The following is a 27938-nucleotide window of genomic DNA, read 5'->3' on the forward strand; positions in this document are numbered from 1 at the left end:
TAAGTTTACATTACGAAAAAGAGCATGCTCATTAAAAAACCCTGTTCTTTATTGATGATGCATAATGGATTTTTAAAAAACATGTAGAAATCAGGTACAGAATGTACTTTTCAGTTCAACAAAAAAAACAAATGTTTGTAAGTCTGATTCACATACGTATTTTCGTATTTTCGTTACAAAAACATTACAGTATTTCAGTTTTCTTTTAACTATTCTGTCAATTTCCAGCAAGGAACAATGGTATTAAAAGTCTATCTTGTCTAGCATAAGTTTTTCTTGTCTAGCATAACATTTTACTCACTCTGATTTAAATAAAATACATACAGTTTTGAAAGCTTTAATACCAATTTAAGTAGTATTAGAAAGTTTGTTGAACAATGGATCATTCACCCAAGAAAGTTCCAAATTATGTAGCAATTTATGACAATATACAGCATCCCTAAGTTATCAATATATTGTATTCATCTATTTTTAACTATTGCACAAATATTCATGTATCCTGCCTCTTTCTTTCTTTGTCCATTTCAAGTACTTCTTAGGCCATAAAACTACATATTTCATAATTATGAAAAAGATAACTGTATCCTCATTTTATTAATTTTTGATACTACTGTTGAAACAATTGAAAATATAGTTGCACATACAATTTCATAAATGAGGATTTAGCCTTCAAAAGCTTAAGCAATTTAAAAATAAGGTAAATCAAAAATTAAATGTTTTTAGCTTGGTTGTGTTTTGGGACTTCTTACTATTTATTGAAATAATTCAAAGTATTGAATGGTTCAGACTTAGGGTTACATAGGTGCATAGATGTTTATTTGTGTAAATCTTCCCGTGCCTCCATAGAATAAACATGTTTGAAACGTTTTTTATCATGTATAAGTTCCAAAGCAATTGATAAAACTTTGTTTTTGCAAAAGCATCTAACATTTAGTGAATCAACATAGTTTTGTGGGTGATAGCTACATTATCATAATATCTAACAAACTATAAATATGAAATTACAAGATACTCAATTAGACATTGATCTTTTCTGTCCTGTTTCATGGAACTGTTTAGAAGCACATTGTAGTCTCCACTAAATGAAACCTCTGTTTATTTTTTGAAGTAAATGCATGCTTTGATCTCAGAAGTTAAGTGAACTATTTTAGGGCTCTCAGAGTTCATCTGTCCGTTGTGAACAAAGTTTCCAAATTTGCATTTGTCATCTGGATTAAGCATAGAAAGTTATCATTTCCTTTGTAAGAGGTTTTGTAAGATTTCTAATCAATAGGTTGTAAATGTTAAGATTTAAACTACTTAGTGAGGGAGAGCTTTAAAATCCAAGATAAGGAGAAAGTAATCAAATATATTTGTTGAAATGAATTAAACTGTTTGAATAATACATCAGGAAATAAAGAATAGGTGTTATACGTAGTGGAAACTGTAAATCACATAAGTTTTAGCAGTAAAGGAATTTTTAAAATATATAATGAGAGACGAGAAGGGGAATATTTTTTTAACATCATAGAATCTCAGCATTAAGAGGGACTTGAAAGGTTATCTGGTCTGACCAATTATGTCATATCCAAATCCCTACTTCACTATCCCTTGCCAAGTTGTTATCCATCTTGTGCTTTCATTGCCTATGATGTGGAGTTTAGTACTTTTCAAGACAGCCCATTTTATTTTTGGACAAATCTAATTGATGGGGAAAAAATAGCAAACTGAAAAAAAAAAAAAAGTTGTATTCTATTTTCCATTAATTTGTTTTAGTTACCCCTTGAGGATTTGTTTTAAAATTTAAGGTAATGAGTGTCCTTCTTATTTGAGTTAGGTTTATATTCATACAGAGAAACTCACCTGGAAGATAGAAATGCAGAACCAATCTTTAAGAGATGAGTTAGGCCTAGAAAAGGAGTTATTTAAATTGATCAGATAATTGAAGCCATGAAACTATTTGTGGTAACTACTAAAGTGACAACATGTTAGAGGGTATTATAATACTGGAAAGTTACTTCTTAAATATTCAAAATACTTTACCTATTTTTCATGGAAATCCCTTTGGGGCCACATTTGAAGTTCTATGTGTCTCCTTTTAATCTACTAATTTATCTATTTATTTATTTTTTATTTAAGTATAGTTGGTATACAATCTTATATTGTTTATATTAGTTTCAGGTGTACAGTATAGTGATTCAACATTTTTATACCTTATAATATGATCACCCCACTAATTCTAGTAATCACCTGTCACTGTCTAATCTTATCACAATATTATTGACTATGTTTCCCTTCTCCATTTCACCCAGCCCCTACCCACTGCCTTCTGGTAATCATCCCTTTGGTCTCTGAGTCTGTTTTCGTGTTTTTGTTTTGTTTTAATTTAGATTCCACACAAAAACCATATGGTGTTTGTCATTCTCTTCCTGAATTATTTTACTTATCATAATACCCTTTAGAGCTACCCATTTTGTTGCAAATGGCAAGTGTGTTATTTTTTTTTCTCCATGATATATCGTCTTCTTTATTCATGCATCTATCAATGGACACCTAGGTTGCTTCCATATCTTGACATAATCTAATTTAAAATCAACTACAGCACCATAGAGGAATAGTACTGGCATCAGCTAAAAAGCCTAGAAAGCCTAAACAATACACAAGGATGTTTATGAGTCAAATCAAATTTCCCCGGTCTTTGAATTTTTGAAAGCTACTTGAGAACATGAATACGAAATGAATATTTTTTAAATGAGACTGATTTCAATATAAAGTCTGATGAAAAATTATTTCCCCACCAGTTATGGGACAAGATAAAGTTTTAATAATTATTTTGTGCTGGGATTTACAGATAATAGAAATCTTATGTACAACCTTGCATTTTAAGGACAGAATAAGACTGTTATGAAACATTGAATATATATCTGAATATAGTGATTCCTAAAGTAACTTAAATCCAAAAAAGTAAAGTTTTCTTGAATTTGGCTGCCTTTCCTTCAAGCATATAGTTTCTTTTAGGCATATAGTTTCTTTTAGCTTTTATGTTCTGTGTAAATCACTGTTCACATTTTTGTGTTGTTAAACAATTAATGTTTAGTTACTCCCATATCTGTAACTCTCTTTTGAGTATTGAAATATATGTTTTGTGGTTTTCTTTCTTTCTTTCTTTCTTTCTTTTTTTATATTTGGGCATCTAGAGGTAAATATGATTCCATGAGTACCATTTTTTTCTCATCATATCCAACAAAATACACTTAACTCAGATGAATGGTCTGAATTTTATTTCCTCTGATGGTAATGCTTTTAAGAATTTGGTGAGTGGGAAAATATTTATTACAGATGTTAATTTTAGCAAATATTTTAATAACAAGGAAAAATAATAATCACATTTGGCATAGTTAAGATACCAATTGCTGTTTTTTTAATGATGGCAAAAGTATCAAATAATGGGGAACTCATGATGCTATAAATTTATCCCTTCCAAAAAAATTATAAAATACCATGTAGAAAGTTTCACCGAAAAATATAAATAAAAGATGAAGATATTTGCATATTTGATCATGTATTTTAATATGTCACCCTTAATATTTTCAAAAGATAATCTCACCTAAATCTAATCTTATTGCTTGTTTTAATTGGATACAAGTATTTTCATTGAAAGGGTAGTGGTGATTAAGACAATAACAATGATTGCTAACTCTCTCTTGCCTCCCATTTTTAAACATTTTATGGTTAATTTTGTAATATTTCATATGAAATACCATGAAAAGTAGCCCAAATATACCTACATATATACAAAAAATACATATCTGTGTCTTTGATGTGTTTGGGTTGGGAGGATGCAAAATTAGAAACTAATAGATTCCGTACAAAATCTTTGAATTGTTCTGTCTCTAATATAATTTCATCTCTAAAAGGGGAGTCATACCTAGTTTCAAAGATTCTACAGTATAGTATAACAAACAAAATAGTTATCTGTAAGACATTAAAATTGAACTATATCATCTATATACTCTTTTTTTAAATTTTATTTTATTAAATTTATTGGGGTGACAATTGTTGGTAAAATTACATAGATTTCAGGTGTACAATTCTGTATTACATCATCTATAAATCCCATTGTGTGTTCATCACCCAGAGTCAGTTCTCCTTCCATCACCATATATTCGATATATACTCTTTTATTGATATTGGATGATAATATTCATTGACTTAAATACTTTTGAAACACTCACTTCACAAATGATCAGATACATAATTTTTATGAATGGCCTTTTACTATGGGCTTAAGTAAATACCCTGGAAAAATAACTAGTTAACAATTCAATAGGCTGACATCAACTCCCCACGTGCAAGCACTTTCTATAATTTATGGAAAAGGTAACATTTTTTTTGAAATGCTACTACCTTTAGGCTCTTATGCCAAAATATGTAAAAATCCAAAATATCCAAGTCTTAAATACTTTTAATATCCCTTAGAGTATTTGGCAATCTAATTTAAGAACAGTTTTTTGTTGTTTGTTTGTTTCTTTTTAAGTATTTACAGTGTTATCTCATGGAAATTGAAGGATCAAAACAAGTACAGCCAGACATCATGAGAAAGAAACATAATTGGAAATTAGGCCACATTTCGTCTCTCTCAGGGTCCACATGGTCTCCCTGTCATCTCTCCTTTACTTCCCATCTGTTCTCTACATCAGCAAGAATATTTTAAAAAATATAACTGTGATATTATCTTCTAGTATCCTCTAGTACCCATGTCTTCAGGTTAAAGCTAAACTCAGACACAGGTTCATGAGCCCTGTGTGATCACTTAGTCCATATCTGATTTCGTACCCTATCACTTGTTTTCCTGCTCTCACTACCGAGGTATATATTTCCCGCCTTGTGATTCCTTTGACTCACCAAGCACATAACCTATCTCAGAGTCTTTACACCTGCTGTGCATTCTGCCCAGAACACCTTTTCCACAAATATTAGCATGACTGGTGCCTTCACTGAATTCATGTTTCTATGCAAACAACATATGATCACATAGACATACCCAAGTAGTAATTCCCCCACTACTTTTAAACTTCATAACCTGCTTTACTTTTATTCCTACAGTTTTCTCATCTAATGGAATATAGTTTCTATGCTTGTACATATTTACTGTCTATCTCCCACTACAAGAAGAAGCTTCCGAGAACAAGGACTTTTTAAAATTCATTGTGGTATTCCTGGCATTTAGAAGAGCGCCCACTACACACGGTAGTAGGGACTCCATATGAATGTACTGAAAGAATTAGAGTGAATTTTTCTCTAATCCCTACTTCTTTCTGAGTTTACACCATTATTTTGTTCTTTCTGCTAAGCTGCTCTCTCTGCATCAGCTAGCACACAGCTCATAATTGCTACATGGCCTTTCAGCTGCAGTCTTCTCCACCAACCAGCAACTTCTCTCTTTTACTTTAGTTCAAATTCCTGAAAATCTAAGTGGACAAGCTTATTTTTCCAGTAAGGCCACAAATTTCTGGCTAGCCTCTGGATGTATTCTTTTGGTCAGGTGTATACTCTGGGTCTAATAAGGCTTAGCCACTTCAGAGCACGGATGGTTAGGTGTGAGGGGCTGTGGGCAGGCAGCCAGGCAAACACAGACATTTCTAGTACATAGAGCCATTGCAGCCATACGGACACCAATGCTCTTTATGGTCCCAAGTCCTGCTCATTAGTCCTCAATTCAAAGCATCTACTTTCTGCCTCCATGTCCCTTCCTGATCAAATGACTTCCCTATTGTTTTCTATTGTTATATCCCTGTGTTATATATAAACTGTGCATCTGTAAAATTTCTATGATAAATAATATATCCATGTCTCTGCCTTGATCCTAAAGGCAACAGAAAGCCCCTGCAGTGCCATTCCCCTCCCCACCCCCAGCCTATTCCACTTATGTGTTTGAATGGCAGGTAAGAAATCCCACGTGTCTTTACAGAGATCCTATTGTGGACACACCCTAAAGTAACCCCATAATGTGTCATACCTTTGCAAATCCCTCTTCTTTAGTTAAGTTTGGGTGGAAACTGTGACTTGCTTCTACCCAATAGAAAATGGCAAATGTGAAGGAATTTTGCAGATGTAATAAAAGTCCCAAATCAGTTGATTTTGAGTTAATTGAAAGGGTTATTCTAGGTCAGCCTGACTTAATTAATTGAAAGTCCTTGAAAGAAAGACTACTACCCTACTCTCTATATATGAAGACACATTCTCCTGGTGGCTTGAAGGAACTGAAGAAATGAATTCTGCCAACAACCTGATTGAATTTAGAAACACATTTTTCCCCAGTCAAATCCCCAGCTAAGAACACAGTTCAGGTGATACCCAGACTGCAACCTTGTGAGTTTGAGCAGAGTGTTCATCCAAGTCATGTGTGCACTGCGAACCTACAGAACCTGAGATAATAAATGTGCTTTGTTTTAATCCACTAAGGTTGTGGCAATTTGTTATGTAGCGTTAGAATACAAACACAAATTTTCCATTCTAGTTCATTGTAAAAGACAAATATTTAGAGTCTCCATGTTATTTTAGTTCTTTAGACCCCACTCTGATTTTGACTTGGACCTTTTTTTCTTTATTTGAGTTTTACATGCTCACTGTAAAAATAGAAATAGCTTAATTCATTTCCTTAATATACTCCTATTTGGAGATGTATTCTTTTCCTGTATTTTCTCATGTCAGTGTCTTAAGACTAACTTTAGACTTTCTTTCAGGGGACCACACATGACTGGAATATTTCTCTTCCACCCCTAACCACATAATCATCTCTTTTTCATATCATGTCATCTATCATTTTCAGCTTTTGGTTCTTATGAGCATAGACACAAAGACCCTGACTGTGAAATGTGCATGTCTACTCCTCTCTTTGAGGTCTAATTCTTTTTTTTCTTTATGCTTGTGAATATTTACTTAATCGTTTCAATAAAGTCATTCTTGAAATTCTGAGAGTGATTACTTAAATAATGATTTTGTAAGGCCAAAGCATTTATGTTGGGATATTTTATCCCATAATTTATCTCTTTGTTACTTCTAAATGTTCATGTATCAAGTTTCATTTGGTAAAAGTTGACATATTTTTTTTGGTCAGTGTTTAATACTTTATTATTTATAAGTTTATAAATGCTCTTTATTCTGCTTACTGTATCTTTAGTCTTAAACTATATTTGAGTGTCTTGCCTTTCTAAGAAGTTCTATACAATACTTACCATAGTGCAGAATATGTCATATAATTTAGGAGTCAATTAGTTAAATAATATGTTTTTAGATTCCACAGTGCTAGGAGTTGAGGGTATAGAGACATGAAGAGTTAACTCTTTTTTTTATTCCCACCAGCACATACATTTTCAGAGACTTTAGAAAGTCACAAAAGTTATTGTTTGACTATTTGGTACATAGTCTATTTAAAGGAAAATCTTACTTTAGAATGTGTTTAATGGTATGTGTTTGAAAAGCCAAGATTTTCATTTATCATACACATGGAAATAAAAAAAATTGAGATGAAATATTGATGAGACAAATTTCTTCTGTTTATTATGACAAAAATTCTCAAACACTGATTTGAAATTGAAGTGATTAAGAGTTTCTATTTCCCAAAGGGAAATACAGAGTATGTAATCAAGCTCTTGTCCACATTTGCCTGAAAAAATATATAATGCTGTATATAGGTCCCTTATTCAATAGGTTAAAAGTCAAATTTTAATTTTAAAGGGAAAATGAAATCCCAAATTTTGATGCCTGGTAGAAATCAGAATAGGGGTGATGGATAGGAATAGTTATGTATGTTCACTTTGATCTGGAGGGAATAAGGAAACATCCAGTAATCACATTTCTAAATGTATATCAGAGTAGATAATCCTTTAAGTGCTCTATTCAATTAATTAATTAAGCTTATATCTCATTCAGGTATACAAATTATCCTCTTTAAGGGAAAGAAGCTTAGGGAAATATTTAGAGGGAAATTAATTCAAAGAGCTATTGTTGAAACATTGAAGTCATATGAACACGTTATCACACAAACTATAGCAGAAACTGGTTTTCCTTGTTAGCATACTCAAGTCAGTATAATGCATCGATAAGGAACACACTAAACATTTCCAGAGGTAAGGTTTGTAATTGTGTTAAGTAGCAGGGCATGTTTAACACACTTGCATTGTGTTAGTTCAGGGCATGTATTTCTCTTTTAGAAAGCTGCCTTTGAGTTAAATACCAAAATCTTGGAAACTTCTGATAGTAGCCAGTGTTAATTATTTTTCTTTGGGATGAGTCAAGTAGATAATTTGACATCTCCTTATTTGTACACATATTTAAATCACGGTTTTTACTTTATTGTGAAGAATGAAAGAAGTAGAATATTCATAGGAAACAGAAGGAGACTTTCTTGTGTTGTTTTTTAATTGTTTTAATGTGCACAGAAAAGTGTAAATAAAACAGTTATGCTTATTTAACAAAGAATGTGCTGACATCCTTGTTCTACCTAGTTGTTCTAAGTTTGCTGTAGGTGCTTCTAGGCGCCCCCAGATGGCGCCCTGGAGCCCATTCTCTCCTGTGGCCGACCAGTTGGCAGGCTGCAAGGGAGAATGAGATTGAAGCGGCAGGGCTTAACCCCGTGCAGCCGAGAGAGATGGGTTGCAGAAGGACTCCGAGAGGCAGCTGCAACAGGGCGTCACTCACTGTCCAAGTATATCCATTTCTGAGCGCAAAAGGAAGAACTTAAGCGGGCGGCAGTTGGAATATAAATTTCTTTGTAGTATTAAAAAGCAGCATGGATCATGGGCAGCTGAGCTGGTACGTGCAAGTGAAACTACTGAATGGAATTGTGCTGGGTAGGAACCCGTCTGATCATTCTTTGTGTACCAAATGTTCTGTGTCCTGACTTGTGCCTATGTGTATACAGTCATTTCATTTTCACCTGGCTCATGGGGACTTGGGGTTACAATCTTTCATTTTTCCAACAAGATACATTGAACGCTTCACAGAACATTGTTTATTGATAGAAATATGCCCTAGTAATGGTCTAAAGAAACACATGATAATAGCACCAAAATACTTTTTTTAATGTTTCTTTGTTAGAAGGAAAAAAAGAAAGTAAACCTAAACCATATTACCGTGTATGTTTACCCGATATTACTTTTAAAAGACAACAGACTATATATACATATATATATATATATATATATATATATATATATATATATATATAACTATATATGTGTGTGTGTGTGTTTATATATATATATATATATATATATATATATATAAAACTACTATGGACTAGATATTAAATCACTTTTACCTGTGGGTACAGACATAAACACACCTGTAAAATATGAATGGTTTTCACATCTGTGTGCCAGAAAGAACATTATGTAGCTACGCTGACAGTATGATGAAAAATACATATCTTGTGTATACATTTTGTATGGTCTAATGTGCCATGTGAACGTGTGGTGTGTGTGTAGACAATACCATATATATGTGACCTAGATGCAGAATTATTTTGTTACACAGTTATAAAAGTGTGTTGGAGATGGATAGATTCTTGCACCTTCATAAACAATATGTCTATGTAGTTTACTTAGTATAAAGATCATCTATTGCCTAAAAAACAAATTTAAAGAATGTACTGTTATATTTTAAATTTCTCCAGTTTCATCCAGCACTTAGTTTTCTGTGTTTTTTATATTCTGGTGAAAGCTTTCTTTTCTTTTCTTTTCTTTTCTTTTCTTTTCTTTTCTTTTCTTTTCTTTTCTTTTCTTTTCTTTTCTTTTTTCTCTTCTCTTGTTTTCTCTTCTCTTCACTTTTCTTTCTTTCTTTCTTTCTTTCTTTTTATTTGAACATAAAGCATTGGCTAAAGTGATTATATGGACATACATTGCATAGATATATAAATATAGGTTCTCTGGGCTTGAGGTTACTGATAGCTGCAATTCACTAGAGCTTTGAAAACTTGAGAGTTCTGACTGGAAGTTTACATTAGAAAGTAGCCAGAAAATTGAAAGATTCAAAAGCTCAGAACTAAACTGGAAATAACAGAGGCTGAGGTTTTACTCTTAGTGTTATTACTCTAAATAATGTTAGGATGCTTATAAACTTGTATGTATTCTCTTGTAACAAATGTGTGCATGAAGCAAATACTGAATTTTATGCTCTGCCATTGCACACAAGCAAATACAACACAATTCAGCATAAGAACTATGTGTTGGAGCTAACTATGTAAGACAGCATGCTAAGTAAAGCCTGAGATACCAAGAAAACTTAGAAACAGTCCTGCCCTCAAAGATTTGCCAGTCATATGACTACAATGGACATATTCATGAATATGAATATACAGTAAAATACAAATCTAAATAGATGCTATTAGAGAGGGACATGCACAAGGTGTATAACATTTAAATGGACGGAGAACTCTGACTTAGGGCTTTTGCTAAGGGCTTTGTTTTAGAAGGCTCTCCTCTTGGGATGGGTAGAAATAACAGTTTTGGTAGGTGACGATGATAATGTTCAGTCAGACGTTTCGTTTGTGTAGGGTACGGCCTTCTTCACTGACCTCAGATGTGAGCAGTAAGAGATAGTATTATACAGGTAGGTGGGGCAGTATCGGAGATGGCCTTGAGCATCAGGCTGAAAAGTTTGGATTTCATCATTAGTTTATACCCAGGACCACGAACAATACAGACATTCAGTACTCTTTTAGAAACATTGAGTCCTGCGCATAATAGTGAGAGCCAGTATGAAATTTTACAATAACTTTATCATTTATTTATGGTGTATCTACCATATTAAAACATAAGTTCCAAGACAAAGCAGTCTTTTTCAGTATTATATCCACAGAACCAAGAAACGTCTTGAAACATATTTATCTACTGTACAAATGAGTGAATGAATGGTACATGAGGATAAGGCCAGGATTCTATGTTATTTACATTTAGTTTTCCTAATAGTCATCAGGGAGTAACATGCTCAAAATTCACCAAGTGTTTAGAGCTGTTGTCCAAGCTGATTCCATTGTGGTGAAGGTAATGCAAAGCAAGTTCCCTAGAATAGCCACTATTGATGTTGAATCTTATTCTCTTTTTAACCTCTTTCATGAATAGTCTTGCCTTCACATTTCTAAAAGGGTTATTAAGATAATTATAAACTGCATAATTATTCGGGCAGAATTTACCAGTTCATCTTCATATCTGTACAGTAGACATGCAGTGGATATATAGTCACACAATATAGATGTATACTGGATATATAGAATGCTAAGCAAATAAATTCAAGGGAACAGTTTTAGGAATGCCTTTACACCCTGAAATAGATATTTACCTCTCTATGTGGATGCTCCAAATATTTGATTGTCTGCAACTTAGTTTAGTGCAAACTCTCCAGAGCCTCTTTATAATTCTGGGGGTGCAAAGTGATCACTTGAGAGATCCTCAGCTATTTGCTTCCATAGTTTTGGGGAGCTCTGAGGTAGCATAGTTGAGGTTCCAGCTCCATACAGGAAGGTAGTGTTTTTCTCTGTCCCTATGTAATGGTATCTGTACCTTTTATGGACAGGGACACACACGTGTAAAGAAACTAGTGAAGAAGAAAAAAATGTAGTCATTTGAAAGGATGATACTAAATAAAAATAGACATTTTAAAGAAACTTATAAACTTATAAATGAGGTTCACTCAACTAAGTTATAAATGTACGTGTACTGTCATACAAATGAAAAGGCCAAATAAACCATGTCATCAAACCAAAATCATGAAAAAATGTAAACACCTGGTGTTTCCCTTTTTGCCCAGGAAAGAGTTTTTTCTTCTGTGCTGAGATTTATGTATCTTCACTTACCTTTATATGATTCATCTAAAAAATACAAGGGTGGAATTTTCAGTTTAAAAATACATGTTCATGGGGATTCTATGTGTCAGTTAAACTGAGAATGCAGGATTTGTTTCACTTTGAGCTAATCTGTGCAGAGTCAGGATTTTTCTTTCATCAGTGTCAGTGTCCTGGTCTCTGTTCTGCTGGACCTGCTGTTAATGCTTTATTTTTAGCCCCTGTGAGAGGAGGTATAAGATATAGTGACCCAAGACTCGACCTATTCTAAGCCCTGGCCATGGCTGGACCTATAGACTAATGGGTTAGAGGAAGAACATCTTGTTCAAATAAAGCTGGAGATTCAGTTTCAGAGAAATATACTGCAGTATCTACTGCAGATTTTCCCCCCTAGTGGTTGACTTAAAGCTGTTCTGTTTTGTTTTGTCTTGTTTTGTTAACAATTGAAATAGACTTTTCTTCATATACTGGAGTGAGTTAGTTTGGTCAAAATTCTCTAACTTATGTTTTTAAAAACATGCTTCAGGAGAGCATATGCTTTTCTTTAAATGATCATTTTGAGAGATACAAAAACAATGTCTTGGAAAGCATACTGGGTCTTTTTCTTTATTCTTTGGAATGCTAGGCATCCAAAAACTACACAAATACAAAATACGCACATACAATGGAAATGTTCTACATTTGAATCCCATATTGTGCTCCTCTTTTTTAGTGTAGAAAAAAGTTTTCTTCTTCCTCTGATGTCCTGATGTCACTATTTTCTTTAGCCAAAGTTACTGAATCAGTTTAATATGATATTTAGCCTTTCCAACCAGACTGTAAACTCCTGAAGGAAGCAAATGAATTCCATGCTTCCTTTGAATCTCTCTATTAGACCAAACACACTGTCAGCCACACACAGCACTGAAGTTTGTTTTTTGACAATTAATGTTAACTTCTTTTTTTTTTCATACACGTTTAAATAAGTAGATGTTATAGAGCAGTGACTTTTAAGGGGCAACATGGAAGTCTTTCTAGAAGCTCTGTATACTGAGAACATTACACCTGACACACCATAGTAGAAAGAGAAAGTTCCTTCTCCTCGAATCAACTATTTAAAATGAGACATCTTTTTTAAAATAATGTTCGAAATATGGAGGTATCTATAAAGGCACAAAGCTTGCCTTCACTTGGTAAAGCTATTTCTATCTGGAATAGATACCTTCTGGCAAACCTGTGTCTCTCGGGTGTTGTGTAACTGCAGGTGGAATATTGTGCAGTCAGAACTGCTGAAAGGGGGGAATGAGAAGAGTTCCTAGCAACCACAGTTGACCTTAAGGGACCTTAGGGGCACTGACCATGTTTCAGAGCTGTTCGTGGGATGGTGGGGAGGGGAGGAAGCATGTATATTTTATAATGAGTATATTTATGAGCATACAGCAACCTGCCACCCCGATATATAAAAATGACTTAGCAGCAGCAAACTTGTATTTTAGCAAGTGCTAGAGGCAAACAACAAAGGATTTGTGGCTGTACTGTTAACAGGAATGAAGAACTTCTCTTCTTTCTCTAGTCCAAAAGCTAACATAGAGCTCTTGGTTCCTAAGATGTATTCTTTTCTGGTCTCAGGCTCATTAATGATGGAAGTAGGAGGGAGAGGGTATAAAGCGGCAGCTGCAGCTGTGGGCACTCAGATCATTTGTCACCTGGCATGAAGTTAGTGTTGGCAGCTCTGGAGTTCCAGCACAGAACACCAGGGAGCAAATGCCAGTTGATTGTTGTTCCTCACCAGCTTGCTGGCTAACTCTGACTCATTCTTCAGATCTCTGCTGAAGTGTTGCTTCCTCCGGGTAGCTTTGCCCGACCTCTCTTGAATATACTTAGCACCTTTTTCTCTGCTATTATGGCCTCAGATTCTCTTTTTTGCCATCACACTTCCCACTTGAGGACCTGCCTGCCCTCCTCACTAGACTAAAGGCAAGAGCTGAGTCTTGTCTAATATTGCTGTGTATCTGACTTACAACAGAACTGTGAATATTTATGAATACTGTTTGTTGCATGAGGGTTTAATGACTATGTATGGCCTTTAATGTCAGTAAAAGTTGTGTGTGACTCCTACTGTCACATATAAGAAATAACTAAACTCTTAGTCTCAGTGTCTTCATCTACAAATGGGTAGTGATATACCTGCCTCTTAGAGACAGTTGCTAGTTATAATAATAATTATTATTCTATGATTATTAATAATCATAGTTGTTCTATGATTATTTTCTCATGGGCTTTCTAAATATTAACTGAGTCAACGCTCAAAAAATGGCTTTACATTCTATTTTATATAAGAAATAGAGGCACAGAAAGATTAAGTTACTTGCTGCCCAAGGTCACAGAGAGAAGAATAATGAAAGTCAAAAACCTAGAATAGTTCCCAGGAGAGAGTAAACTTGTAGTACTAAGTGCTGGGATGGGGTGTACTACAATTTTATTTTGGGAAGGCTGATTCCCATGTAAATGAGAAATTACCCCACATAATTAAGAACGGTTTGTTCCCTGACTTCAGAGCCTTCTGTTGCAGATACTTTATTTGTAGAATTATGTCATTAGCAGTTCTTTACAAATTATAATTTGCAGTGCTTGCGTATTACAATAGTGTGGCTGTATTATAATTTCATATAATAATTTTGTTTGTGGTTAATATTCTTTTAGTTTTGGAAATTCCCCTATTGTTTCCAATTTTAGCCTATTTAAACAGGCTTGATATGCTGCTTTACACAACAGATATACCTCCTAACTAATCATATTTAGATGATTAATTAACATCAATAATAAGGTTGTTAAAAAGGGGTATGCATTCCTACTCAGAAGTAAACAGGCCAAATGAGGCATTTTAAAATGACTTCATGCTTAAGAAAATAACAAGGAAAAAATATAATTGCAGATGGAAATAAATTACTATTTCTTGAGTGACCATGATATACTATGACATACAAAGGTCAGCATTATAATCACCGTTTTACTGTGATGAGCTGGGACTCAAAGACATTGAATGACCAGATCAGGCCTTCTTAGTGGTACTGCCAGGATTCAAATACAAGTCTCCCCTGTGGGCCCTTATCTCTTTTATCCCATCATGTGATCTACACAGCATGCTGGCAGTGCTCATAGCTCCACATGATACTTAATTTTTTTTGAGACTCAGTTTCCCCTTGTGTAAAAATAGAAACAGTAATTCTCACTGCACAGGGTTTTGTGTGGTTTTTGTTTGTTTTGTTTTTTTTAAATCTGCATAGGGTTTTTGAATGTTATATGAAGACTGAGATCCTAAGGAATATATCTTAGGGGTCAGTGTTAGCACTGAGGTTGATAGATGTGTCATAAAGTACTCTCTCAAACTGATAGAGCGTGGGAATCTCCTAGGAGTTGAGGGACTGGCAGAAGGCTTGTTAACAATTAAAGGGGTTCATAACAAGCCCCCCAAAAATGTGCCATTTTGGCATGAATATTTTGAGCTGAAGGCAATCAAAACCAAGCAGACTCAAGAAAAACTTTTACCTTCCTTTAATTGCCTAAAGAATTTAGATTGGGGGGCCTGGCCCAGAAAGATAGATAACCTATCTGTGTGGCAGAACAAACATCTAATGACCAAACCTGTTATTCTTAATGTTCTGTGAATTACCCTCCTCCCCCTTGAAATCCCAGACCCTATGCCATTCCTTAGCTCATATAGACCTCAACTTCTTGTCCTGGCCTTGGATCTCACTGTCTTTGTAGGGAGTCTGTATATAAATAATTACATTTGCTTTCCCCGTGTTAATCTGTCTCATGTTAATGTCATTATTAGACCAACCAGAAGAACCTGGAAAGGCAGAAGAAAAATTTTTCCTCCTCAACACAATCCATATTCTCAGACACGAATCTAGGAGATTCAGATTCAGAAGCTGAGTGGGTCACTGTCTTTGTTTTTAACAAGTTCCCTTGGTGATTTTGATGATATATTACATGACAACCAGAGACATAGACAAGAAGACAGATAAGGCTGAAGGGAGGATGAAAAGTTTAAGATGAGACAGAAATTTGGCAGTCGTTGGATAGTGGTTGAAAATAGATTGAACCCATACCTCCCATGAGACAGCATGGATGAAAACTGTAAGGATTCAAAAACAACTCAGGACTTGAACGCTTTATTTTCCCAGGCCATTTAAAATACAAAACACATTAAAAGCACTTGAAACCAAAAGCAGAAATAATACGGAAGTGGCAGACAGTGAAAGGTTGACTGAGGTAGGTATGATGAGTGTTAAAGTAGGTTGTTTATGACAGTAAATACACTGGATCCTTGATGTCTGTGTATTATAACTACAAGTACACTTCCTAGACTAAGAAATCTGATTTGAATTTTTGTTCAGTGTAAGTGTCTTAGAATTAGTTCCTACTTTCTCTGCATTTCCATTCGACTTTTTCTAGCCTTTCATGCACGATAGCTGGTCATGAAACTGATCTTCCTTACTACAGAAGGAACTTCTGGAGGAGAGGGGTCCTGCCTTGTTCAAAAAAAGTTTGCAAGAAACAGTTTTAGAGTGACTTAGTCTTCCACCCACATTTTCATTATTTTTAATACTTGACAGAAACATTTTGTAACTTTAAAAAATGTTGTTCATTGGAACTCTTTAACATGATACTGATGGTTTTAGGACTTTTCATTTTTTCCTATTGTGGGTATTAGATGTGACTTTCTAAAGAGTACTGAAGAAAACATTTCTAATATCTGACTCCAGTGTTCTCTAAAACTGTGGGGTTTTTCTTCAGGAATTAGTAAACTATCTGACATTAATTTCTTTAAAATTATTGAAGGCATTAAATTCCTCGTTGTACCATCAGCAACAGAACATTTTTCAGTTATTCCAACTAATTGTATGGATCTGTTACTGAATAATAAACTTAATGAAAGCTACATATTTCACTGATAGAAAAGTGACATCCCTGGTTTATTAATAGGGTTTTTCTGGTTAAATATAATCTATAAGTTCTGGATAGTTGTATTTTTGAATTGGCCCTTGCATACACTCTTGAAATCTTAGAGAGTTAAAGAAGAGCTTGAGGAGTGATTTTCAGGATGAGCTGAGATCTCTACAATTTCAAAGCACTTTTAAAGAAGCTATGTCATAACTTCCCTTGCTAATCTATCACCATGTGAAGTTATCTGCATTGTTGTGAAATTCTTAGTTAAACCCTTTCCAAAATCTCTCCTGCTGCTACCGTATATATGCCCACGTCTCCCTGCTTGATCTTAGTGGAGACTGAGATAACCTAGTCACTGTCCTTTTAATACGTCGTTTAAATATTAGGAGTTATTATAAAAATCTTCCTCTGCAAATATTGCAGACAAGTTACCTATGTAGCCTTGCTTTCCTGATGATTTCCTTCTGCAGAGGACCTGGAGCAAGGTATGGCATACTTCACAGGAGGGGCTTCCCGGGGCCTCCTTGCCTTCTTATTACTAATTTTTAAAATAACTTTTAGCTGTCACTTCTTGACCTTCCCCATTTGCCTTTTCACCTTCCACTCTTGACCAGCTACAATCAGAAATGAAAAAGTTGGCGGCTGGATCCTTAAAAAACTCTTTACAGTATGATTTCATATATTCATGATTTTGTATGTACATTTCAGAGACACTTATCATTGTCCTTTAGGCATGTAGTATTCACATGCAGAGCTTTGTGCCAAACATTAAGTGGGTTTATAAATAATGCAAAAGAGTAAACCTTGCCCTTGAGGTATGTATATAATAACGGTAACAATGACATTACCACCCACTTGCTGTGTATTGAATCCTGATAATAATCCTAATGGTAGGTAATATTATGAATACATTGGGGGGAGGGGATTGTCTGACTAAATGACCATTTCATCTGGTTCCTGAGTAATGACTTTCTGTCAAAGTAAAAACCTCTTCTCTCCTTTAGCTTCGAAATTTAACCTGATATCATTGTTCCTTTACTATCATCTGCAGTAATTTCACCATAGTTTTGCACTAACATTTTCATGGTTACCAACATTTTCATTTTCATTCTTTTCATTTTGTAAGGTACCTTCTATTCTGGCATGCTCATGGATTTTTCAATTTGGTAGGGTTGTTGGGTCTCACTCATTGCCACTTTCTATACCGTCTATTCTAGCCAATGTCAATGGGGCTTATTATATAGATATCTCACATACAGGAAATTAGATTCACTGTACTGTCTTTGTGAAATTTGTACCCAGTTATTAAAATTGGGTACATTTCATGCAATAAATTACACTGCTATATGTTTATGATATCGTAAGACAATTTTAGAGACACTATTCACATCTACCGTTATGCTTTTTTTAGAATACACTTTTTCAGTTTTGCTGAAAAATATTATATATATATATATATATATATATATATATATGTATGTATACACACACACACATATATTTAATTGTTTACTTTTTTGTGTTGAAATATTTCTGGAAAATTAAAGTGGTGAGTCGCCCTAGCCTTTGTCAGTATTGAAAGATTAGGAAATTATTAAGTGCCAAAGAAATAATATATAGAGTTTGTGAAACATGAAAATCTTTTTCAGTAAGAAGAAGATGCTATTTGTCTGATTTTGATGATCTACATAACATTGAAAAGAATATGAAAAATCAAGGTTTGTATAATTACTGGGCTAGATATTAGAAAATGATGCTTTGCAAATTACTCTGCTATATTTTTAACTTTCATTTACTGCTGATAAGCAAACTGCAGAGCTTGAGAAATTGTTCTGTTTCATTTTGCCTAAAACGCTACTTAAACTGATCAATTACTGATTTAGGTTTTATTATAAAGTATTGTTGAGGAGGAAATTCCCTGTATGGAAATTTCCTGAAGGGAATGCAATGTTTCAAAATTGCTGTTGTGCAATGGTTTCTTAGGATCTGATAACAAATTGAATTATATCAAAACTAATTTATTACAAGGATAAATGTGAAATGCAGAAGACTAATGGAACTAAACGAATTTCAACCAATAAAACTCCAGGAAATATGCTTTCTTTTAAAAAAAAACTGCAGTGATGACAGAGATATCTTAATTGATGTGATGTCTATGGCTTCATTTTGATAGAGTAGTCTATTTAATTATTACTCAAAATATCAGCAGTGATGCATGAAACCTCACTTTCAAGTATTAAATCTGAATAGAATACATCAAATTATATTGCTAAAGGCAAGAATAAGGCCTGAGAAATAGCAGAAGGACTTTTATACCCCTCCCCATTTTTATTTTGTGTTTTGCTTGTTTGTTTGTGTGTGTTTTTTCAACACCCTCCCCTGTCTTCTCTCTTTCTTGGTCCATCCCACACCTAGAACAGCTTGGCGTAAAGAGAGTTCTGAGTGAGGAACTCCGGTAAGATTAGAACACTAAAAATAAGGTTTGGGTGGTGGGACAGGCAAAGCAGTTAAAGAGGTTTATTTCCATCCCAAGGTATATATATCTGCACCTGCCAGAAGACTGTGCCATCACAGTGGACTCTTTATTATTCAGAGAACTCCCTGCTTTGTGGAGATTTGGCCATAACCCCAGACTTGCTTCTCTGGAACACCTAACTTTGTACTTGGCTTCAGGCAGTACAGTCTACTTAGGAAGGATTGAGTTTTAACACAGTGGAAGACACTGTTAGCGTACTTGTGTAACTGTATAAACAAGCCCAAATTCCTAAGGCAGATATAAAGGGTTTGGGGGCACTATTTTGTGCACCCCAAAACATACCTCTTTTTCTACCGTATTAAAAGAGATTTTAAGATTTGTGTGCCATTAATATATTTTAAATGTGCATATTCAAATGTATTCCATGAAGTCTTTCTCAGCTTCATACTTAACATTTAACCATTTGGATATACAATTACTTCACCTTGTGTCCATGTGTTAGATAGTCAAAAATGTGTTTTCCTTTCAGTGCTACCCTCAAAGGACTATGATGTTTTTAACCTTCCTTGAAGAAGTTTTAACACTTCATAAAAATCAGATGTAACATACACCTTATGATACTTTCATCCAGTAGGAGAATACAGTATGTGCTTGTGCTGGCCCTTTGGATTCCTGATCTTTGGAAGTATGTATTTGTAAAATCTCAATAGTTAAAAAACATCACAAAGCCAACCATAAATAGCTACTGGTGTCTTTTGTTTGGCTACCAAACAAATAAAATAACTATAATCATTATGGTAGGGAAGAGACCATTTTTTATGTCCTGTTCTCAATGTATTCTCTCTAGGAATGTCTACTCAAAATTAAAGACTCATCAGAAATGAAATTATAGATGTTCATGTAAAGATAACAATATAATGGGGCATATTTAATGTGAATACTTCTCACTCTTTCATCCGTAAGAGAAAAACATATTAGAACTATGAAATCTCAGTATTTAAAAGAACATTAAAAAAATATTACAATCTAGCATCCAAGGTGAGGAGGTAGAGCTATGGGATGAAACTGTTGAGAGAATTTAGGGCCAGATAGTCTAGCACCTTCCATGTTCATTCAGAGGTTGACCTTTTATTCACTGGACACTGGAGGCTTATCTGTGGTTTCTGCATGGGATAATGGGACTATTGCTTTTATGTTTTAGGAAGGTAATCTTGGCAACAATGTGAAGGATGAGGTTTTTTTTTTTAATCTCATTGGGAGAATATGTAAGATTGAGCTAAGTAAGTGGCAGTAATAATGGAAAGGAGGGGGAGGATTTAGAAAGGCATTTTAGAAATAGATCGATAGATAAGGGAAAGTGAGGAGTTAAGGATTACCCAGAGATTTCTAGCTAATGTGATTGGGGAGCTAATGATACCATTAATCATAATAGGGAGCTGTAACAGTTTTATTGAGAGGAGACTTCAGCTTTTAAGGGGAAAGAGGGATAGTGGATGGAGTACAGATAGTGAGTTTGGAGTTGGTCATGCTTAGTTTGTTACCTGTTAGACTTCCATGTAGATCAGTCTTTCTTAACCTTGATACTACTGACATTTGGGGCTAGATAATTTTTTGTTGTGGAGAGCTACCTTGTGTATTGTAGGGTGTTTGGTAATATCTCTGGCCTCTACTCACTAGATGTAAATAGCACTGCTCTCAGTTGTACCAACTGAAAACGTCTCCACATTTTCCAAGTGTACTCTGAGTCAGGGACAAAATCCACCTCCCTCCCCCAGTTGAAAACCACTGATAAATATACAGCAAAGTGGGTGGTGCAATTGTGTGACTAGAATTTAGGATACAGATGAGACATGAAGTCAATATTTAGAATCATCAATAGTGGCAATTTAAGCAATGCAAGTAGATGAGATTGTGCAGAGTAAGAATGTAGATGATTATACCATTGATGCTTGAACAATGCAGGTTGAACTGCATAGGTTCACTTATACATGGAGTTTTTTCAGTAAATATCTCTATTCTTTTCTCTCTGTGTTTGGGAGGCCGCGGATGGAGAGGGCCAAGTTTACGCATTAATCGAGTCCATTTTATATGGAGGACTTGAGCATCCACAGATTTTGGCATCTGTGGGGGGTCCTGGAAGAAATCCTCCACAGATACCTAAGAACAACTAACTTTTTGGAAGTCAAAAGTTACACATGGATTTTCAACTACATAAGGGGTCAGTGCCCTTAACCCCTGTGTTGTTCAAAGGTCAACTGTATAGTTATCTAATTTTGCTTAAATACCTCCAAGGACTGAAAATTCCTAAACTCATAAGCTAGATTGAGACAATCCATTTTACTTTTGGATACTTTCAAATGTTTTATATTGTTATTGTTGGTATATGTTGTTACTTGTTGAGTCAAATTTCTTGTATTGAGTATAAATAAATCTTTCTGTGACTATTATTCTTTGGTTCTGCTATATTGTGATTTATAAGAAATATATATATGGTCTTCCACCAAATTGAATTTATGTTAATGAAGGTGACTTTTGGAAAGCACCAAAGAGGGGACTGGTCTCTGGGGGAAACAACCAAGATACAAGACTTGGAATTTTCAGTCCCATCCCTGATTTCTGGGGCTAGAGGTTGAATCAATCACCAATGGCAAATGAGTTAATCAGTCGTGGCTATGCAATGAAGCTTCCATTAAAAACTCAAAAGAAGGGAATTTGGAGAATGTACAGGTTGGGGAACCAGAATGTTTCCACATGCCACCATGCTGGGCCCCAGGCTCCATGAGGACACTGGGACCTTGTTTGGGACCTTGCCCTATGTATCTCTTTATCTGGCTATTGATTTATATCCTTAATATCCATTGTATTTAATTGATAATCCAGTGAGTGAACAACTGGGTTTCCTAAGTTCTGTGAGCTGTTCTAGCAAATTAATCAAACCCAAAGTGAGAGTTGTGGGAACCTCTCCTTTATTGCCAGTATGTCAGAAGTACAGGCAACAACTTGCACTTATGATTGGCATCCTGAGTTGGAGGCGATCATTGGAACCTCCAATCTGTAGCTGGTAGAATCAGAAGTACAGGTGACCTGGGCTTGCTATTGGTGTCTGAAGTGGAGGGTTGTCTGATGGGACTGAGCCCTTAACCTATGAAATTGGTTGCTCTCTCCAGATAGAAGGTGTCAGAACTGAGTTGAATTGTAGGACACCCAGATGGTGTCCCAAGAATTGCTTGTCTGTGTGGGAATCCCTTCCAACATTGGAATATGTACCAGCATACCAGAACCTATTTAAGTCCTAATTTTGCTTTCATGGAACACAAAGCAAATCTATTAAAACAAGTAATTTTTTTTCTAAATCCCTCCACGTATTTTAACACATTTACTGAATTAATTTCTAGAAGTCACTATTAGTTTCCTAGCTAAATAAGTATCCTTAATATTTTCAACTTTCTTTAATATGTGGTATTTTGACAATTTTTTGCAAAATGAGCATTCTCAATTAGATGATGAGCATATAAAATATCGTTCTTATGGTATACAGCAGAGAATAGAACAAACTCCATGTTTGACCTGCTCAGTTTAGAGGAAAACAAGCCTGTAATTTCCTGGGTTTTGTCACATCAGTTTTATTAGAACATCTCGGAATTGTATTAGCATTTTTGTCAGCCACATTATACCATTGTCTTTTTTTTTTCATTTTAATTCTGTGTGAACTTTCTGTTAAATCACATTCCATATCATCTACTACCGATGCTTTGTTTCTAACTCAAGCATGGAAATTTATTTTCATCCTTTAAAAATGCAGTCTTCTTTCATTTAGCCCATCATTTCAACTTGCCTGATCCTTTTGGATTATGATTTCATCATCCAACATGTTTATTATTCCTCCGAGTTTCATGCCATCTGCACAGTTGATCAGCAGACCCCACAGACACAGTCATTAATAAAAGTCACTAATAAAAACGTGAGTAGGTTAAGTCCAGAGTCAGTGGGATTACACAGTGCTATGGATTTTCTTTTCACTCTTCTTCCAGCTATTTTTTCTTAAAGGTCTTTTTATTTTCCTTTCAAATATAATCCTCCTGTAAGAAATGGTAAGGTAAGTTATATTCCATTTATAGAATGGAATGGAACATTGCCACTTGGAACAAAATGATTTTATTAAGTGATAAAAGAAGGATACAAATCTGAACACAAAACATGGCATCTATATCTATATGTAGATAGATAGATAGATAGATAGATAGATAGATAGATATAAATATTAGACCTAGCTTTAGATGTAGCTATAAAGCACAGCAGAATCTCAATGATAGTTGCCTCTAAAGTGGTAATTGTTCTTGATTTTTTTGTATTACTATTTTCCTAGTCTTAATTGTTATATAGTGTATTTGTCCCCTTTATATGAAGAAAATAAATATTAAAATATACTTCCATGTTATGTAATTTTGAATCAACAAAGTTTAAAGCAGAACCTGGGGGGAAATCCATGCATCGTCCCTGAGGACCAGAATTTGATGAAGAGGCCTGACCTTTAATCATAGGAGAAACCTTTTTAAAGAAAGTCACAGGTTTTCAGTGTTCTCTAAAAAGGGGAGCTGGAGTTGTGCTAGATTTCCCATCACCAATACTCTTCCCTCAGGGATCTCTTAAGAGATGACAGATGTGACTAGATAGGCCAGCAGAAACTGTCAGATGGGGAAACATACCTGCCTGTCTTAACAGGGTTGTTATAAAGATCAAATGAGATGTTAAGTGTGAAAAAATTTGTACATAAAATATTTACAAGTCCTATTCAAGGATAAGTTGTTTGTGAAAAGGAGTTTAATTTAAGTTACTTTAATTTGAATGAGTATTGTGCTTCATAAATATGTAGGAGGAATGCGTGACCATTCTTCAAGGTAAGTTCCTTGAAGGCCTTGAAGGCAGGGACCATGTCCTATTAATCTATATATCTCCCAACACCTCGCACATTACCTTACACTTATGAGTAAATATGCATGGATATAGGATGAATAACATTGCTGTCAATATTTGCAAAATAGTAATGATTTTTATTAAGATAAGAAAAATGAATAATAAATAGTGTTATACATTATCAAGTACTAACACTGTGATTCTGGCATCTTGGTGAAGAATTGATATCACTGAATGATAAACAGCATTTGATTTCCTTTTTCTGTTTCCTAATTTTAGGCACTCACTGAGATTTTATGTTTGGACCTGTTCTTTCTTTCTATCTTTATTAGTTTTATTTCATCCATTCATATGGTCTAAACTATCTTCTCTGTGCTGATGACCCTTACCAGTCTTGATTATTTTCAGTCCTACTTCTCTTGACTCTTTGCTAACCATCTCTTCTGGTTATCTTCATATACTCAAATTCAACATTTATAAAACCTACCTAGATTCAAAACCCTGCATTGAACACCCACCTTCCAAATATACATGCAACATACCCACTCTTTCAGGTGTTTTTTCTGTTAAGGATGCTAATCTTTCCTAGTCACTCATGCTAGATCCCATGTTCTTCTGGGTCCCCTTTCTCTAGCCTGTATCTCCATTATAACAAAAAGTTTTAAAATCATAATCCTTTTATCTCTAATTATATCCCTAGAATACATATTTTTCCTTAATTAGTTCTAAGACCAAGTACAGGTCTTCATGATTATTCATTTGACCATCACAATACTCTCTGCTAAGTTATCAAATTAAAATAACTCTTGTTTTATTCCTTCTCAGTTCAAAATCCTTTAATGACTACCCATTTACCTGCTAATTTGAATTATACCATTAAGATACCAGGAATATCATTTGAGAGGAATAGACTTGGGGAAATATTAACTTAATTCTTCAAGTTATTCTAAGCTTTAACCTTGTATACTGTGTTTCATATCATAACTCTGGGGTTCCACTCAAAACAGATATTTTACTTTCTTTTTTTGTATAATACTCCTGAAAGAAGGAAACAGGTGTTCACATGAGGGGAGTTGGGTTGGGATTTCAAATTCTTGGGCACAGAATGAAAGACCCACACCTACCAGTGTCAAATGAAAGGGTAATTTGGCTTCAACATTCAGGTAAAATCAGGCTATCTTTTGTCAAATGGCTGCAAGCTTTGGCTCCTTTGTCTGTGGTCCTGTTCAGTCTGGTACTAAGGAGCCAATTGAATCTGACTTAACGTTTATTTACCTTCCTACGGCCCTTACTTGACTTTCATTAAAAGGAAAGGTGGAATAAAGTGGGATGAGATTAGACACATGTAATGGAATAAGGAAGTCTTTTAGAGAGTCTAGAAAGAGGGAAAGGATGTTCTTTCTCAGAGAAATGTAGCAAGAAACTTCTATTCAGAGAAAGCATTATTGAGTAGCTCTACAGCCAGAAATGGTGAGTCAGGGGCAGGTTGATTAGAGAAGACTTAAGCTGGTCTAAATGGGTTGAGAAGACTTAATGACAATTCATAAAGAAGGTTATGAAGCAGCAGATTAGCAGAAAAAAAAATTTTTCAGTTGATTCAAATACAGTAATTTCATTTCACTTGTCCTATGTCATATTTAAAGGAGAAAAAAGCAGTTTGTGGATATGAAGCTTTTCCATTATTAAGTATGCCCAAAGGAAATGTTGACAAAAGAGATCAAAATAGATGTTTTGCTTTTGTTTTTTTGTAATGAAACCTGCAGACCTTCAAATAGAATTTTGGGATTAATATTTGAATCTAATATACTGTCTTTAAAAGCCCAAAGTGCTAATACTATTGAATCATTTATCTGTGCATTTCTAATTATTTTAAAGAAAAAGTAAGCTGAATCACATTAATGTTAAAGCATTAAATGTTAAAGCATCTTTTCTTCTTAATATAAAAAGTAAATGGAAAGTTACCAAAGACATTTTCTTTATAGTTTGAGAGATGAGAGAAATAGATAACGCTAACCATTAGGTATATTATTGTCGCAAATGAAAAGTGGTTTCATAATGTTTATCCAAAGCAGATATTAGTGTGGTAGATGATTTTGAACATTCCATTTAGAAGTTTTCTTTGGGATTTTTCTAGACTTTACTCCATTTAATGGAAAAATCACATTCTGGAAATCAGATTTTGGTGTACGATATTCCATTCATCCAGTGCCTTTGTCCCAATTTTCTTGAGTTGTACAGAGAGTTAAATTGCCTACCAGTATCTGGTACACAGAGTTAGAGTTTAAATTGATTATTCTTTGTTACCTCAACCCTTAAATCCTTCATGCTACTTTTCCACTATTCAAAGAGTAGTCCCTATCAAGATGTGATCTGAGAATAGTTTAGCCATAAACCCTTCAAGGTGTAATCTGCACATATAAAGAAGACTGTAGTTTTAAAGCCACTCCAACTAATAGTCCACCTTTACTTAGAAAACAAGCTCTCATTCTCCCTGAGATCATTTCTTCAGGAAAAGTCAACCTCTGGTTTGAAACACACAGAAAACTCCAGTCAGAGTACATAAGGAAAGAGTTTCTGTAACCTTGACATGAAGTTGGCACCCAAGGAATTCTCTGTGCTCTGTATGGGGATAAGGGTTGAAGGAAAGCCTCAGTGATTTAGTTCTCTAAGTTGTCGCAAAGCCCGTTTGTGAACTTCAACAAATCAAAATTAGCCTGAAGCAGAGGTTATTTATTTCCCATTTATTAATTTTGTTTTATTTTAATATCCTTGAAGTGTTGGGAGAAAAGGCCAGAAGAGGATCACACTTTTATAGTGGAGAGACTATTAACTATCTTTTTAGATGACAAGTATCAGATAAAGGGGTGAGCCACAGAGCAAGGATAGGCAGAATACAAAGAAGATGGTCTCTTGATTAGAGACTACTAAAGCCTGCTAACACATTGCTGAAAATATTAGATAACTTTAATAACTTTTTTCCCCTTCTTATTTTCTTTTTCTTCCTTTTCTTTTTCCCTTTACCACTTTATCTATTAAAAAAAAAAAAAAAAAAAAAAAAAAACTATTAAAAAGATTTCTAGATGAGGTTTGGAGTCACAGAAAAATTGAGAAAGTACACAGATTTTTCATATACACCCGGCTCCCACACATACATAGCCTCTCCTATTGTCAGTATTCCCCACCAGAGTGGTACATTTGTTACAACTGATAAACCCACATTGACACATCATAATCACACGGAGTCCATAGTTTACCTTGAGGTTCACTTTTGGCATTGCACAGTCTATGGGTTTGGGCAAATGTATAATGATATGTATCCATCATTATAGCACCACACTGTCTTGATCACTGTAGCTTTATTATAAGTCTTAATGTCAAGTACTGTTAGTCCTCCAATTTTGTTCTTCTTCAATGTCATGTGTGCTAGTCTCAGTCTTTCACCTCTCCACGTGAACCTTAGAATCAGTTTGTTGATTTCCACACACCAATTTTGGGGATTTTGATTGAGATTTTGTTAACTCTATAGATCTAGTTGGGAAGAAGTGGCATCTTGACAATATTGAGTCTTCCTGTCCAAAAACATGGACTATTTCTCGATTTATTTAGTTTTTATTTTCATTTTATTCTTCAGAGTTTTGTAGTTTTCCTCATACAGATATTGTACATATTTTGTTAGATTTATACCTAAGTATTTCATTTGGGGGTGGGGATTCTAATGTAAATAGTATTGAATTTTAAATTTCAAATTCCACCTGTTTACTGTTGGTATATAGGAAAGTGATTGACTTT

The 27938-nt window shown here is 34.5% G+C and overlaps 1 long non-coding RNA gene across 9 annotated transcripts in view; it reads left to right on the plus strand.

The window, feature by feature from the left end:
• Nucleotides 1-8588: 8588 nt before the first annotated feature.
• LOC109449577 (uncharacterized) overlaps nt 8589-27938 on the plus strand; it is a 473005-nt gene continuing 453655 nt past the window's right edge. For all 9 annotated transcript variants that reach the window (XR_012494658.1, XR_012494653.1, XR_012494647.1 and 6 more), the window contains exon 1: nt 8589-8796. This is a non-coding gene — a long non-coding RNA (uncharacterized LOC109449577). The remainder of the gene's footprint in view (nt 8797-27938) is intronic.

The sequence above is a fragment of the Rhinolophus sinicus genome, linkage group LG01 (assembly GCF_036562045.2).
Source record: "Rhinolophus sinicus isolate RSC01 linkage group LG01, ASM3656204v1, whole genome shotgun sequence".
Taxonomy (NCBI): Eukaryota; Metazoa; Chordata; class Mammalia; order Chiroptera; family Rhinolophidae; genus Rhinolophus; species Rhinolophus sinicus.